This window comes from Balaenoptera physalus (assembly GCF_965194825.1).
Source record: "Balaenoptera physalus genome assembly, chromosome: 3".
NCBI classification, from domain to species: Eukaryota; Metazoa; Chordata; class Mammalia; order Artiodactyla; family Balaenopteridae; genus Balaenoptera; species Balaenoptera physalus.
Genome location: NC_138890.1, coordinates 78,327,245 through 78,343,397, shown reverse-complemented (window position 1 = coordinate 78,343,397; position 16,153 = coordinate 78,327,245). Strand labels below are relative to the sequence as shown.

Genomic DNA, 16,153 nt, shown 5'->3' with positions numbered 1-16,153 from the left:
CCAAGATGGCATTGCTCTAGTAGATCACTATATTTATTGTGTTTATCAGAGACACATATTCCTGTGTGTTCAGTAGGTACACTGGGTTATAATTTGTGTTGTTCTTGTAGTACTGCATATAATTTACTAAACAAAGGAAAATTTCTGATTTTTGTTTATCTTTTGATTTACACATAATTCAAATTTATTTTCTCTTCATCCAATCAATAGCAGATTGTTAGAATCTCAACTTTCTTGAGTGATTTATCATTTATTGAGGCACATGGCACTTTTTAAAAACACAAGTCAAAACTTCAGAGAATTACAAATTACATTACACATACACATACACAACTTCTGTCAATTTTATCCCAGTCAAAACATAGCCAGCTGCTTCTGAGATGATATCAAGTGACAATTAAAATAACACCAATAATGTTACACTACAGTTAGGTACAGAAAATATTTTATCTGAAAAAAGCAAGAAGTATATTTAGATGGTTAGGATTTATGTTCCCTATTAAGAGAACAGATGCCTTAAAAAATTAATCTTCGGTGCCATCGTGTCTATTTGTGCAGAATGTTGGACACAATGGGGCTTGTTTGGGCCAGATGCCTGCCTTGTCCAACTTTAGTCCTCTAAGCAGTGGTCTCCAAATACCTTCTGCAGACCATTAGTTCAATAGAATACTAATACGTATACTGTCAAAACTGGGTTCTATGGTCAAATACAATTTGGAAACGCTATATTAAAGTCACACATTTTCCTCTCCAGTGAGCTGTCACACTCTTTAATATACTCACATGCATTATGGATCTTCTAGAGAAAATGTGTCACTTCCCCAAATTATTTAACTATAGAACCTGTGCCAGAGTAACCATTAACCATTAGGCAGATAAAATACATGTTTGGGACACCAGCAGCATTGGGAAGAAAAAAATTACATAGATATTTAATCTTTGTTTAAAGCATCAAGGAAGTTAACACCAGGGAAAAATCAGAATTTTGTTGGACTTGTTACAGTTATGACATAATCTAATATGCTTATTTTGATGTACATGGTGGGTGTAAACTTCATTTTTTTCAGTGCTTTAAGGCCTTTAATGGAATCTATCCAGACCTCTATTCGTTTTTTTTCTTCAGGGAGCATCTAATGGGGTAATGTTGCATTGAACACACTTAAGGAATTGCTGTTCTAAATCCCATTTGCCATATTTGTCATTCTGCTCATCTATGGATACTATAATACTTTTCCTCCTTGGAACTTTCTGGCACTACCAGTTCTCTTGGGATGACTATGGGTCTGATGTGACTGCCTCAGGGTTTTCTGAGAAGGACCCAGCTACTTCCTTAGAATACACAAGGACCAATGATTGATTTAGGACACATGGTGAGACTGCAAGGGTCTCCTGCTTTGAGCAGTTGCAGGCAGTGGGCCAAGGTCACCTGCATTAACCTAAATCTCCTCTCCTTGAGCTGAGCAGACAAGGATTCTGCTTAACCCAAGAACTCATACCCAGCATTTGGACCAAACCAAGACAAAATAGCAAAGAGACAATTTATTTTTAGCATCCTCTCTTTCTCTCCTCTCATATCCCAGGCAGCCATGCTCTCTGGAATCCCCAGGCAGCCATCTCTCTCAATCAGAGACTTCCTATTGCAACACCCCACTTCTCCCCTGCTTGGAAATTACCCTCCTGATCCACCACCAGTGTTACTGTCCTCTCTCTTCGAACACTCAACTAAATAATAGTAATTGAATTTTTTTCAATGGCTTTATCACATGAAAAGAAAAATAACTTCTACTTTTCAGTATAAGGCTTTGACAGGTTTTTTAAAACTATATGCATTTATTACCATGATAATAGTGCAATTGATTTTAAAATAAGCAAACCAACAAGGCAACAATCGGAGCCCCAGTGTTTTCAGCTGTGATGAAGATTGAGCCTTCACTGGGGCCATTTCTTAGTCACACTTGCCCAGACTTAGCTTCAGCACCAGATAGCTGGGGGTAGGATGAAAAATGCTGACGGTCTCCCTCTCCTGAGAACGTAGCCCTCTGAATGGGGCTGCGTGGAGAGGGGCCCTGTTCTGGGCTGTACCCCACTGCAGTGGAGTTTCAGTCCCTGGGCTCCATGGAGGAAGGAAGGAAGGAAGGAGCGGGTCTTGGTACAAGCATCCCCGACTCTCATTGTTCTTATTGAGTTTTAGTATATTTTCTCTAAGAAATGTTTCTTCTTTTTGTTGTATGTTCTTAAAACCAATTCTGGAGACTTAAAATGATTTTTTTTAATGATTTTCACCAGTTTCATGGAGAATCTCGAACTGTTAGACTGGAAGTATCTCTCTAACCAGCTTCTGATTTTATATCAGTGACTCAACTTCAGTTACCTGTTTTTTAAAATGAAAATAATACTGCCTAATTTTTAAGGCTTTCCTTAACATTAAATAACTATACATATAAAGTATTTAACGTAATATATCTCATATGGAAGAGTTTTTTGTAAAGAGTAACTATTATGGTCCAAGTGATCATATGTTCTGTATTCATTCATCCATTCAAACATTTCTTGAGCAAAAGGCTATGTTTTACTATTCCAGATGGTAGGAATTTTGAGCAAATCAAAGGGGATTCCTTCAGAGAGTTTATATTTTAATGGAGGAGATAGACAATAAATGGACATATAAAATAATGTCAGGAAGCACTAAGTATGATAAAGAAAAATAAAACCAGTTATGTGACTAGAAAGTGATGGGGGACTGTCAAAGATAGGCAGATTCCCAAGTATTCCACTTTTTCCATTTGAACATGAAGCTAGTTTAAAATTTCCAAAGTTTGGCATTAAATGCCTCTTGTCTTCAGAAATAGAGCAAAAATCTTTTGTCAATCCCTCACTCCCACTTCCCAGTTTTGGATCTGGAATGTGTAAATGTGTGTGTGTGTGTGTGTGTGTGTGTGTGTGTGTGTGTGTGTGTGTGTTTATTTATTTATTTATTTCTGCCATGACAGAGGCTAGGCTTCCATGCCAATGCTTAAATGTAATAACCTTTAGACATTGCTTTTCTTCTCATAAGTTCAAGCTTGCCTAAAACTGGTGGGGACTGGTAATAGACTGTTCTGGTCACTTTTAATTGTTTTTCTATGATATAAAGATGTGCTATATATATGAATGGGGGTTCAGAGAAAGCTAGGGAGAGAGATTAAAGGTCCTGTAAAATACTACTGGAATTAAAAATATTATAGATATCAGAAGTTATTATACTGATAGCAACTTTAAAAAAGAAAGAGAGGGAAATATAAAATGTAACATAAATTACTTAAGAGAACTAATTACTAAATTGGTTTTTATGCATTAGTATTCTCTCAGAACATAGAATATCCCCTTGACTCTTCACTCTAAATCACAAACACTGAGATTCTATTAAGTACCCAATATTACCAGAGAGTATGTAGTTATTAAGGCAAATACCCTACCCTCAAATTGTTCATATTACAGTAGAAAGAAGAACAGAACTACAGAAATAACTATGTAAACTTCATATCCCCAGGCCAGCAGTACAGGACAAGTGTTAAGATGAAGTTAGCACCATAGCAGTTTTAATGCCTAAACTGCTTCATGTTGTCTCCTCTGTCTCAGCAAGATGGTGGAGGACGTAAGGGGCAAGGATGATTTCTTTGATGTCTCCTACAGCCTTGTTGTATTCCTTGTTGTACTTTTCTCAGAACCAGGTACTTCTGGAAAAGTCTGCAATCTGCTGTTACAACAACTAATTCCCAGTGGATCGGTGGGCTTGGGCAACAGGAAGGGTTACTACTTCATACACAATCTTCCCCGGCTTTAAGCAGGAATTGTGTGCTGGCAACTTGTGCAGAGAAAGTTGGCAAAATTTTGTATTCTAGGCAGGAAGTAGAGGGTTTCATTGCATGGCTGCTTCTGCCCCGCTGAGACAGCTGCTGTGCTCCACAAAGCCATTACCATCATTTGCAGCTGGCTACCATCATGCATTGACCTTTCATTGCAACAGTCCCCTGAAAAAATGCTCTGTTTCCTGCCTAAAATAGCTTATTTTCTTCTCTGGGTACAGTTTCAAGAAGCTCTGGGCTTTGGGTTCCAAACTTGAGAACTTGATTGAGAAATTCTTGAGAATTCAAGAATTTCTTGAGAAATTCTTGATCTGCTGCCTTGAGAAATTATTCTTGAGAAATAATTTTGAGAAATTATTCTTGAGAATTATTCTTGAGAAATAATTATTGAGAAATTATTCTTGAGAAATTATTGATCTGCTGCCTTGTAAATTGCTGACCATGACTGACCTGATTTAACTCTCTCTCTCTTTTCTATAAGTCTCCTATAAGTTTATCCATTAAAAACCCCAAATAGCCTTTTGGAGTCTCACCTTTCCCACGGGCAACTTCCAATTCTAATCAACCAATCTCCTTTCTCAGTGCTCCGGCAGATTTATTTTAGGTTTAGAAAGGAAACAACTGATATATAAGACATTTAGAAAGCAGAAAGGGCACAGCTTAGTGACAAATTGGATGTAGGTAGTGGAAGATTGGAAGGAGTTAAGGGCAGCTTCCTGGATTCTGGTGTAGGTCACTGGTAGAAGACAAACGATAGAAATTCAAGAAGATGGAGAAGCAGAGGATCAGCAGGCTTCAGTAATCCCCAAGATTATGTTTCAAAACTCATGATCTATGTTCAGCTTCAAAAGGGGAGGGCAAAAGTAGAAAGAAATTTAGACAGGACATAGGCAGAAAGCAACAAGATATAGGCACTAGAAGATGACTCCAGCTTGGATAATGCTATTCGTGGGTACCACTCTAGGTACACGCCAGAGCCTTCACTCAAGTGATAATATCCAAGGGTCCAAGCCAGAGATCTTTTTTATGTTGGTATAGGACTATTACTTGATAATAGACCTATTGCTATACTTTGATGTTAATGAGTTCAAATAGCAGGAAGATGGAAATAAGAAAGTGGGAGCTGGAAGACAGGGATAAGTGATCTGAGAATGAGAGAGTGAATTTTAAGATCTTAGAGTTGGAGCAATTTGGGGTTGTTTAAGAAGTGGCCTACAGGTGAAGGACATTGGAAATATAGGACATCAAAGAATGGCAAGTCTGGTGTATTGGGTAGGGCATTCCCATGGGGGTTTATGTTAACCAAAAGATAGAAACAGAGCAAAGAACTATTCATAAAGCTGGTGATACATAATTCCTCCTAGGATGGTCACTAGGGTAAGGGGAATGCAGTAAATTATGGTGAGGATAAAAAGAATAAGATATTCCACCCTGCCCCTGCCTAAGAGAACTTTCTGCAATGATGGAAAGGCTCTCTATCTGCACTAAACAATATAATAGCCACCAGCCACATGTGATATGGAGCACTTGAAATATAACTAATTCAACTGAGCAACTGAAATTTAATGCCATTTAATTTAATTTTAATTAAGTTTAATTTAAATAACCACATTAGGCTAATGACCATCATATTGGACATTGCAGTTCCACAGATTTGGAAGAACAATGTACTGAAACCAGTAAGAGTGTGGTAGTATATTGCTGATCCTACCACCAAACTGGAGGTGGTGATATTGGTGGGGATATTAGTGAATGGGATTATTTTTTTACATTTTATAATGAAAGGTGTCCAAGTTTGGAAGATCTGCCTAATTCTATGAACAAATATTTTCCAAATAATCAGTGCACAGTTATTCATGAGTAAAATATCAAAGTGCAAGACAGACCAGTGGATTTTAATGAAACAGGGCAATAATAGTTCATTGACATGGTTGCATATTGCGTATTACCACTAACCTGTAAGAGTTTACTATTACTTGCTGAGTTTTAGCATAATATCAAAGAACAATATTCTCAATTATATGAAAAGGATATTAGAATCATCTTCCCTTGTTCAATTATATATCTGTGTGAGGCAGGATTTTCTTTGCATACTTTAATCAAAACAACATTCTGCAACAGATTAAATGCAGAGCAGATATGAGAAGCCAGTAATGTTCTATTGTCAGACATTAAAGAGATTTGCAAAATTGTAAAACAATGATACTTTGATTTCTTTTTAATGTGGCTATTTTCTGGAAACATATTTTTATGTTAACATGCAGTGGGTTTTTATTGTTATTTGTAAGTGAATTTCAAATATATATTTCTGTTTCAAATTTATAACACAAACATATTGATCAATATAACACAAATAAACAAAAGCTCTTTGGGGTCTTTACTTACTTTTAAGACCATAAAGGGGTCCTGAGATCAAAAAAGTTTGAGAACCACTGATCAAGAAAAAAGTCGTTGATTCTTCAGGACCTGGCTCAAATCTCAGTCTTAAAACCCCTTTTCCCTAGTTCCCCAGCAACTCACTCCCTGTTCTTTGTTTGTTTAGCATTTGTATAAATGTTCCTTTGAATGTCTATATATTGTATGTGAGCGAGAGAGAGACAAAGACAGAGACAGGCAGACAGACACATATACAGGTGGAATTAAGCGATAGCCCTTTGCATAAAGTGGAGACAATGGTACATTTATGGACAAAGACAAAGGAGTCAGCAGAAAAGGAAAATAAAAATTAAAAGAAAAATACAGAACAATTACACAAATGCATTTGTTAGATTTTAAGAATACTGGTTATGAGGAAGAACCAAGGTAAAAGAATTAACCTTAGAAAGGACTGCATTTTTCTATCTACATTGAGAGAGGTTAAAATTTAGTATTGGTGAAATGGAAGCTAAGAATGATGAGAGATACCATGTTGAATGACCTCATCTTGTCAAAAAAAGAGGAAATACCATCATCAACTGAAAGCTAAAAGGAGAGCAGAATTTGGCATCATGGCCATTGTGGCCATCTTGGCCACGAGGTAGTGCTAGGAAACAAACGGAGATGAATAGAAAGCCTCGCTGCACATGAGAGGGGGTGTGGCCATGATTAGATAGCTCAGATGTTTATTAGAACCTCTCCAACCTTTCACTGACTTTCTCTTATACAGCAGGACAGAGAAAGCTGCTTAGAGTCAAAGTAAAGTTCAGTGAAAAGGGAGCTAGTGAGCAGCTTGGGCAGGCATGGAACTCTGTAATCAGGAGCTCCAGAGAGGCTTTGTTTGTTTGCTTTATTTGGCACATTTAATTGTATGTTAAGCATAAGGCCAATTACATGAATAACTTACTCTGGCACATAATTGGAGTATATTATAATTTTTGATGTCTGGATAATGTCTAATTTAATTAAGAATAATGAGCAAGTTTACTAATTATGGCTCTAATTATAATTCTTTTATGAGAATAAGGAGACCTCAGGGTAAAACATACACTATGCCTTACTCTCAGGAAACACTATTTGAGACTAGCATCTTATGAAAAATTTTCATCAGCAATCACCCTTAAGTGGCATTGATGGGGGTACAGCAGTTAATCTATATAAGGTATAGTCTTTTATAATAATTATAAACTGGATCTCATAAATAAATTACCATATTGTTTTGGCTTATTTGGAGAATTAACCACTGTTTGGTTTCAATCTTGTTATCCAAAAAAGTGTTAACGTATAGGTTTGTGTATTTCTACCAAAAAAGAGTTTTGACTCCTCTTCTAATTAGCTGTTACATCCTCCAGTGAGCATGCCTTAATTTCCCAAGGCTAGCTAGATGCCTTTCTATTGGGTTCCCATAACACACTATGCCAACCTCTCTCTTGGGATGTATCATATGGTATCATAAGCACTCATTCACTTGTCTGCATCTCTCAGATAAAAATTTCCTTAGGGCAAGATAGGTATTTTATTTGTTATATCATCCTCAGAGCCAGGCACAGTACCTGGCAAATACTATATAATAAGTATTTTAAATCAAATTGAACAAAAAAAATAGGAAAAATGATGTACTAAAACAAGTCACAATAGGTTTAATATCAGTTGCTCTTTTCAAGCTAAATAAAGGGGCAAGGTGACACACAGGGACAGATTTCAGCACTTATGTTTGTAGGTGCACACCTTGTAGCTCTTTCTTGGGTGGCTGCAGGAGATTTTGAATTAAGGATTACACAGACAGCCAATATATCTATGCTCTATTATTATTTAAGCATCTGGCATTGTATGTTTTCCAAGACACACATTTTTACATAAATATTTGAAATATTTTGGGTCACCTTCATTCTAATTGGGAACACTCTACTATCCAGAGAGTGCATAAAACCTCAGTGAACTATCATGCACGTCTCTTTGGTTATTTATTTAAATTAGAAAAATTATTCACCAGTTCTGTCTTAGAAACTTTCAGATATTTATAGGTAATTTTAAATAATCTTTTTGGATATAAAATACATGTAGTTAGCATTATTCAAAGGTTATAGAAGAATGTACAGGCGGTGGCCCCTCGCCCCCGCCCCAGCCGGGAGGTCCGACGTGGAAGTTGCTGGCTGACCAAGCTTCCAAAGAAACCCCCTGGGAACCAGAGCCCGAGCTGGAGCCAGAGCGCAGGCCTAGGCGAGGGGAGGTGGCGACTTCGAGGCTCGATTAGGAGTCGCTGCCGAGGTCGGGGCCAGTCTCTGATGGTCGACGAGGGAGGACAGGCAGTTCATCATGGGTGGCTTTTTCTCAAGCAGTTTTTCCAGTCTGTTTGGAACCCGGGAAATGAAGATTTTAATTTTGGGATTAGATGGAGCAGGAAAAACTACAATTTTGTACAGATTACAGGTTGGAGAAGTCGTTACTACTATTCCTACCATTGGATTTAATGTTGAGACGGTAACATACAAGAACCTAAAATTCCAAGTCTGGGATTTAGGAGGACAGACAAGTATCAGGCCATACTGGAGATGTTATTATTCAAACACAGAGGCAGTCATTTATGTAGTAGACAGTTGTGACCGAGACCGAATTGGCATTTCCAAATCAGACTTAGTTGCCATGTTGGAGGAAGAAGAGCTGAGAAAAGCCATTTTAGCGGTGTTTGCAAATAAGCAGGACATGGAACAGGCCATGACTTCCTCGGAGATGGCAAATTCACTTGGGTTACCTGCCTTGAAGGGCTGAAAATGGCAAATATTCAAAACTTCAGCAACCAAAGGCACTGGCCTTGATGAGGCAATGGAATGGTTAGTTGACACATTAAAGAGCAGACAGTAATTCAGTCACTTCTGCTCCTCTGAAACGAAGACCACATCACATATCCCTGTGGAAATAGTTAAAGTGTGCTTCACACTACTACATGTTAAAACTGTATGATCGTCAGCATATACCAAACTGACTGCAACATTTGTAATAAATATTAAAAATAAGTATTTGGTTGGAAAAAAAGAATGTACATAATAAAGCCTCCTTCCTCCCTCCATTGCCCAGCTACATAGCTCTATACCCTCAAAGCAAACACTGATGAAAATTTTATAGATCATTTGTAAAATGGGAAATTAGGTAAAATGGTTTTAAAATAAGTTCTTTCTTCTCACATATTATTCTTATGGCATACACCTGGTCAAGGCTATCTCCCCTTTTAGATCCCATTTGAAAAGGGACAAACTTAAGAACCTTCCTGACTCTTCATTTTGGTTTAACTTTCTCTTGCTTTTGATCCCATAATATCAGATAATTTATCTTTTATAATATATATCATACCCACAATTTATTATACAATATCTGTCTTTCCCACTGGACTATAATTTTTATACAAGATAGGAAAAGTATATCATATTAACAGGTATGCTCTTACCCTTAAACAGTGCCTTGCACAAGTTTGATACATAATGAAGTCTTAGTGAATGAGTGTGAAATGAATAAGTGTGGGTTAATCTATGAGTCCAGTTCAAAAGACAGAAACCAAACTAGGTCTTTTAAGCAGAGGGAATAAAATTCAGGGAATTGTTTACATGGATGATAGAAGATCTGGTGAATCAATCAGGGATGATAAGGCAAACCAGAGATTAAAAACATCTAGGAGCATGACTAGCCTAGACAAGAAGGGACCGAAGGAAGAAGTAGTGATGAAACCACAGAATGCGTTTTGGGACTCAGTAGAGCATAGATCCTTCTGTCTCAGTGCAGAAAGAATTCAGCGAGAGGCAGAGTGACAGCTAAGGAACGAGTTCATTAGTATAGGATGCTTGTGAGAAATACAAGTGGCAGGCAAGGGAATGCCACCCTGAGAACTTAGTGGGCTACATTTTTACAATCAAAGGAAAAAGACCATCTTCTTCCTCATGTTGAGTAGATATCAAACTTCCATCTCAAGCTCCTCCTCCACATGGGGTGGGGGAGTTTTCTTTTCCCTACATGGTCAAACTGGGACTGTCACAGTACTATGGAAATGAGCAAAAAGGCAGTAACATATACTAAAATATGGGAAATCATCTCAGGTTTCAGTATAATGCCACCTTTCCCCTATATTCCTGCTCTTAGTACATGCAGAAAAAGCCACTTCTCAAGGATCATTAACTTACTGACTTCAATGGGCAGGATGTGGACCATTCCATCACTGTTTTATTGTTTTGGGGGTACGTCTGTCTCATGCTTCTATTGCGTAGTTTTGTTGCTAAGTAAGCCCACTTGGTTTTGTTGTTAAGCAGGCCTACTTTCTTGTGTAATCATTAATTTATGAGGTCTCCCATACTTTGCTCTCTACTTATGACCCCTTAGTGGGATTAACTATTGAATATTTAATCACCTACTTTGCCCCTTTACTCTGTCCCTATCAGTGATACCAGATCTAGAAGTTGGGCTACTCCAAGAGCTAGAACTTTGGCTATCAGCAGTTAGATCTCAGAAGGAGGGGTTTTTGTTCTGCATGAGCTGAGAAGATGCAGCCACAGCCAAAGATATTCCTGCAGAGTCTAAGAGAGGAAGAAATACTCTGGTTTCTCTATTGCTCTCACCTTCCCGTTTTCACCATTGCTTAAACCTGTCCAGAAGCCAGTTGGCAAGAGAGACCAGCTGGCAGGAAAATGGTGTTCCCTGTGATGTAGAACAGAGTGGGAGAAAGGGTAGGAAAAGGAAGAGTAGAGTAACAAATACCCAGTACCATTGACCCTATAAACCACCTGGCAGGCTGATCTCTGGGGGAGACAGCCTGTGACCAGCAGAACACAAAATAATAATTCAGTGTAGATGAATTCAGTATAGATGTCTTTTCTGGCATTATTTTTTCAAGACAGTGAAGAGCAACATATTTCTTTGACAAAATGAAAGTATTTTACAGGGTTTAAGTCAACGCATACTCATAAGATGCTACTGGGTTGGTATATCGGAAGACGTATATTGAGTAATTAGTAAAATGAATTATGTCCATAGACAAAAAGAGAATCATGGTGAGAGTAATTAGTTCTGACATGTAGACTATGTAAGGCTGTTAGAAACACAAAGAATAGAATAGCAAAATTATTTTACATGCTTTTGTGGGAAACATTTATAGCTTCTGGGACATAAAAATGTGTGATCATAAATGATCTTGTGTTTTTCTGACAGCAAATTTATGGTCCAAGTAATAGATTTCAACCATCAGAGAAAACATTCCAGACCTTTTCTTTCTTTCTTTCTTTTTTTTCATCATTTCATTATTGAAGAGCTGACAGGAAAATGAGAAAAACAATTAGTCAATTACATAAATATAGAAGGTTTTCAATAAATATACTCTGTCTCTAGAATAAAGAAAATATTATTAGGTTATGGAGGATGTGGCCCAACTGTTGGTGAAAAAATTGTGTGTTTGTGTGTCTGTAATATTGGTGGTGGAAGGAATCCAGGGAAAGAAGCAAAAAACACAGATGATGAGTTATTTCTGTCTCCTGGTGGAATCTCATGAAAAAAGTAATGCAAAAAAGTGAATTATTTGAACTTACACTATCCAGATAATCTAGTGGTATACTTTAACATTTCTGGGCACTTGATGCAGGCTCATTAAGTAAATGATTGATTGAATATATGGAATAATACAGGTGGAAAATTTATTAGAGATCATAAAGTAAAATTTCCTTATTATACAGATGAAAAATTGAGACCAAGAAAGGACAGAAACTTTCAAGTTTGCAGATATATGACAGATAATAGAGCTCCTATTTCTTGACTCAAAGACTAGTAGTTAAGAATACTCACTTTGCAGTCAGTCACACTTGGGATTGATTTAGAACTTTGTTACTTCTTGTGTGACTATATGCAATTAAGTTCTTTTTGCCTCAGTGTTCTCATCTGTACAGTTGGTCCTCCACATCCACGATTCCTTATCCACAGATCCAATCAACCAAAGATCCAAAATATTCGAAAAAAATTCCAGAAAGTTATAAAAAGCAAAACTTGAATTTGCTATATATCAGCAACTACTTATCATACATAGCATTTACATTGTATTTACAGCTAATTACATAGCATTTACATTGCATTAGGTATTAAAAATAATCTAAAGATGATTTAAAGTATACGGGAGGATATGTATAGGTTATATGCAAATACTATTCCATTTTATATGAGGGACTTGAGTATCTTTGGATTTTGGTATCCACAGATAAATAGTCCCCTGCAGATACCAAGGGATGACTGTAGTGTTAACTTTAGCTACATTTTCCCAAAGGACAGACACGTACACGCTCTCCAGATGTGCTGGGAGAATGCCTTAGGGATGTGGTCAGCAACACTCCACCCTCTCAGTGAGAATCTGTCCAATGTGTCTCCTCAAGTCTTCCATTTTATAGAACTATCCTGAAGGCTGGAGGGGTCCAGCAATATATAATTATACAAAAATATGCTGAAGATTGGTCTAAAAAATAGAATACTCTGGGTTGCTCAGGGAAGGGGTAGTAGGAGGGCAATTTCTAGGTCGAAAAGGAGGAAGGTGATTGCTACTAGGAAAAATTTTATGGAAAAGGGTAGGCGGGAGGATCCTATAGGGTCAAATCCGCATTCGTAGGGGCTTGTTTTTTCTGCATGTTTAATTGAGGAAGTCAGAAGTCGATAAGTACGAGTAAGAGGCTAGTATTGTGTTTGTTAATAGGGTCAGTATTAGGTTTATTGTTCTTTTTCAGAGTACCGAAACTAGCTGATTGGAAGTCAGTTGTACTAATTAATACTGAAAAGACTATGAGCCTCATCAGTAGATAGATACGTAAAGAAATAGCCATACAACATCTACAAAATGTCAGTATCAAGCAGCAGCTTCGAAGCCGAAGTGGTGGTTGGATGTGAAGTGGAATTTTAATTGGCGTAGGAAACCAACAACAAGGAAAGTAGAACCAATAATTACATGTAGTCCGTGGAATCCTGTGGCTATGAAGAAAGTTGATCCGTAGACTCCATCTGAGATCGTAAATGGGACTTCGTAATACTGTGATGCTTGTAGGAGTGTAAAATAAACACCGAGGGCGATTGTAATAAAGAGGGCTTGAAGTATGTGCTTATGATTTCCTTCTGTAGGCTGTGATGGGCTCAGGTAATGGATACACCAGAGGCCAATAGCACGGAAGTGTTGAGGAGTAGTACTTCTAGGAGGTTTAAGGGGTGAATGCCTGTTGGTGGCCAGCGCCCGCCTAATTCAGGGGTAGGAGCGAAGCTTGAGTGGTAGAAGGCTCAAAAAAAGCCGGTAAAAAATAGGACTTCTGATACAATAAATAAGATTATTCCGTATCGAAGTCCCTTTTGGACGGTTGGTGTGTGGTGGCCTTGGAAAGTGCTTTCTCCAATGACGTCTCGTCATCACTGATATTGTTAGAATATTAGTTAGTAGGCCCAGTGTTAGTAAAACTACTGAGTTGAAGTGGAATCACATGATTAGGCCTGATGTTATAAGAGCTGAAAGAGCTCCCGTAAGGGGCCAAGGACTAGGATTTACTATGTGGTATGTGTGGGTTTGGTGGGTCATTATGTGTTGTCATGCAGGTATAAGCTTACTAAGAGGGTGAATACATAGGCTTGAATTATAGTGACAGCGAATTCGAGGATAGTGAGTAGGGCGAGAATGATAAATGTAATGAGAGCCGTGAATGTGCTGGTGCTTATTAGCACTAAGGTTGTCTCTCCGATTAGAAGTATTAGTAAGTGGCCTGCCGTAATATTGGCTGTTAGTCGCACAGCCAGTGCTACTGGTTGGATGAATAGGCTGATAGTTTCGATAATTACTAGCATAGGGATAAGGAGGGTGAGTGTGCCTTGTAAGAAGTGGGCTAGGGATGCTTTTGTTTTATTACGGAAACCTGTAATGACGGCACTGGCTCGTAGGGGGATGGCTATTCCCACATTCATTGAGAGCTGTGTGGTGGGTGAAAACGAGTGGGGCGGTAGTCCGAGGAGATTGGTTGACCCAATAAATAGAATGTGTGATATTAGTATTAGTGATCAAGTTTGTCCTTTATGATTATGGATACCTATTATTTGTTTTGATATGAGTTGAATTAGCCATTGTTGAAGGGAAATTATGCGATTATTAATTAGTCTTTTTGATGTTGGAAGTAAAATACTTGGAAATATAATGATTAGAATGACTACGGGGAGGCCTATTATTATTGGGGTTACAAAAGGGGCAAATAGATTTTCATTCATACTGTTTCTCAAGGGGTAGGTTGTTTTTGCACTTTAGTGAGTGTTGATTTTGGGTTGGGGTAGTAGATATGTTTTGAGATTTTTAGTTGAAATTAACAAAATAATGTTAGAAATATAGATGAAATAGTAATAAATAATAGTAATATTATTACTAGGACAGGTAAGGATAGTAGAAGCAATGCTGCCGTGGTTAGTACTGATCATACGAATAGTGGTGTTTGGTACTGGGTTATAGCGGGTGGTTTTATGTTGATGATAGTAGTGACAAAATTAACAGCTCCGAGGATTGAGGATACACCAGCTAAATGTAGAGAAGACATAGTAAGGTCAGCTGAAGCTCCTGCATGTGCTGAGTTGGGTTGGACCCGGCCTCGCTGCCCTTCCCCGCGCCGCCGCCTCGCTTTCTTGCGCCCGGACTCGCCCTCGCTCCCACTCCCCGGCGGGGTGGCGGCAGCAGCAAGAGCCCGCCTCTATGATGAAGTTCAAGCCCTACCAGACGCGGACCTATGACCGCGAGGGCTTCAAGAAGCGGGCTGCGTGCCTGTGCTTCCGGAGCGAGCAGGAGGACGAGGTGCTGTTGGTGAGCAGCAGTCGGTACCCAGACCAATGCACCGTCCCAGGAGAAGGAATGGAGCCCGAGGAAGAGCCTGGCGGTACTGCCGTGAGGGAGGTTTATGAAGAGGCTGGAGTCAAAGGAAAATTGGGCAGACTCCTGGGCATATTTGAGAACGAAGACCGAAAGCACAGAACATATGTTTATGCTCTTACTGTCACTGAAATATTAGAAGCCTGGGAAGATTCTGTTAATATAGGAAGAAAGAGAGAGTGGTTCAAAGTAGAAGATGCCATCAAAGTTCTCCAGGGTCATAAGCCTGTACATGCCGAGTATCTGGAAAAACTAAAGCTGGGTTGTTCTCCAGCCAATGGAAATTCCACAGTCCCTTCCCTTCCAGATAGTAACACCCTGTTTGTAACTGCTGCACAGACCTCTGGGCTGCCGTCTAGCGTAAGATAGAGAGAACTGGAAGGACCTCTTCCACCATGTGCAATCTCATGGGCAGAGGCTTTATTATCCTTGGCAAACATCTGAATGACACTTGCAAACTGTCTGAATTTGCCATGCAGGATTTTCAAACAATTTGCATAAACTGTCTGAATTTGCCATGCATGATTTTCAAACAATTTGCATGTTTTTCAGATGCTTTCAAACCTTCTTTAAAAAAAAAAAACAAAGTGTAAAATATTTTAAGGAGCCAAAACCATGTGGAATTTTTTTTAGATGCCTTAACTGTGCCCCCAGCCCACCCACCTTGTTATTTTGGTTGGCATTTTCACAGCATTTTTTTCTCAGTTTTTGTCCATTTGATGTCAGTCTGTGGTTTTTGTCAGATCAGCTTATTCGTGGGTATATTTTCCTCTTAAATTGTTTTCTCATTCACAGTATTAACATATTCAACAAATCCTTCTGTTGCGGGAATTTATGACAATAATTCTTGATATTAAAGCAGTCCATCAACCCCAAAACTTGTTTCATAGGATCACAATTTTGATTCATAGATTCCAGATTTTGGACTATTTCTATATGGCCCTATTTTCAGGAATTTGTCAACTCATTTGTCTCAACTCTCATAACTGGTATTATG

At 38.4% G+C, this 16,153-nt stretch overlaps 2 pseudogenes across 2 annotated transcripts; both read left to right on the top strand.

Annotated features, from left to right (window-relative positions):
- The first annotated feature begins 8,426 nt into the window (after positions 1-8,426).
- Positions 8,427-14,105, top strand: LOC309658860 (ADP-ribosylation factor-like protein 1 pseudogene; annotated as a pseudogene). The gene has a single exon. The product of its transcript is annotated as an ADP-ribosylation factor-like protein 1 pseudogene (transcript).
- An 834-nt stretch (positions 14,106-14,939) lies between these two features.
- LOC309658856 (diphosphoinositol polyphosphate phosphohydrolase 2 pseudogene) lies at positions 14,940-15,649 on the top strand (annotated as a pseudogene). Its single transcript has one exon. The product of its transcript is annotated as a diphosphoinositol polyphosphate phosphohydrolase 2 pseudogene (transcript).
- Positions 15,650-16,153: the final 504 nt, after the last annotated feature.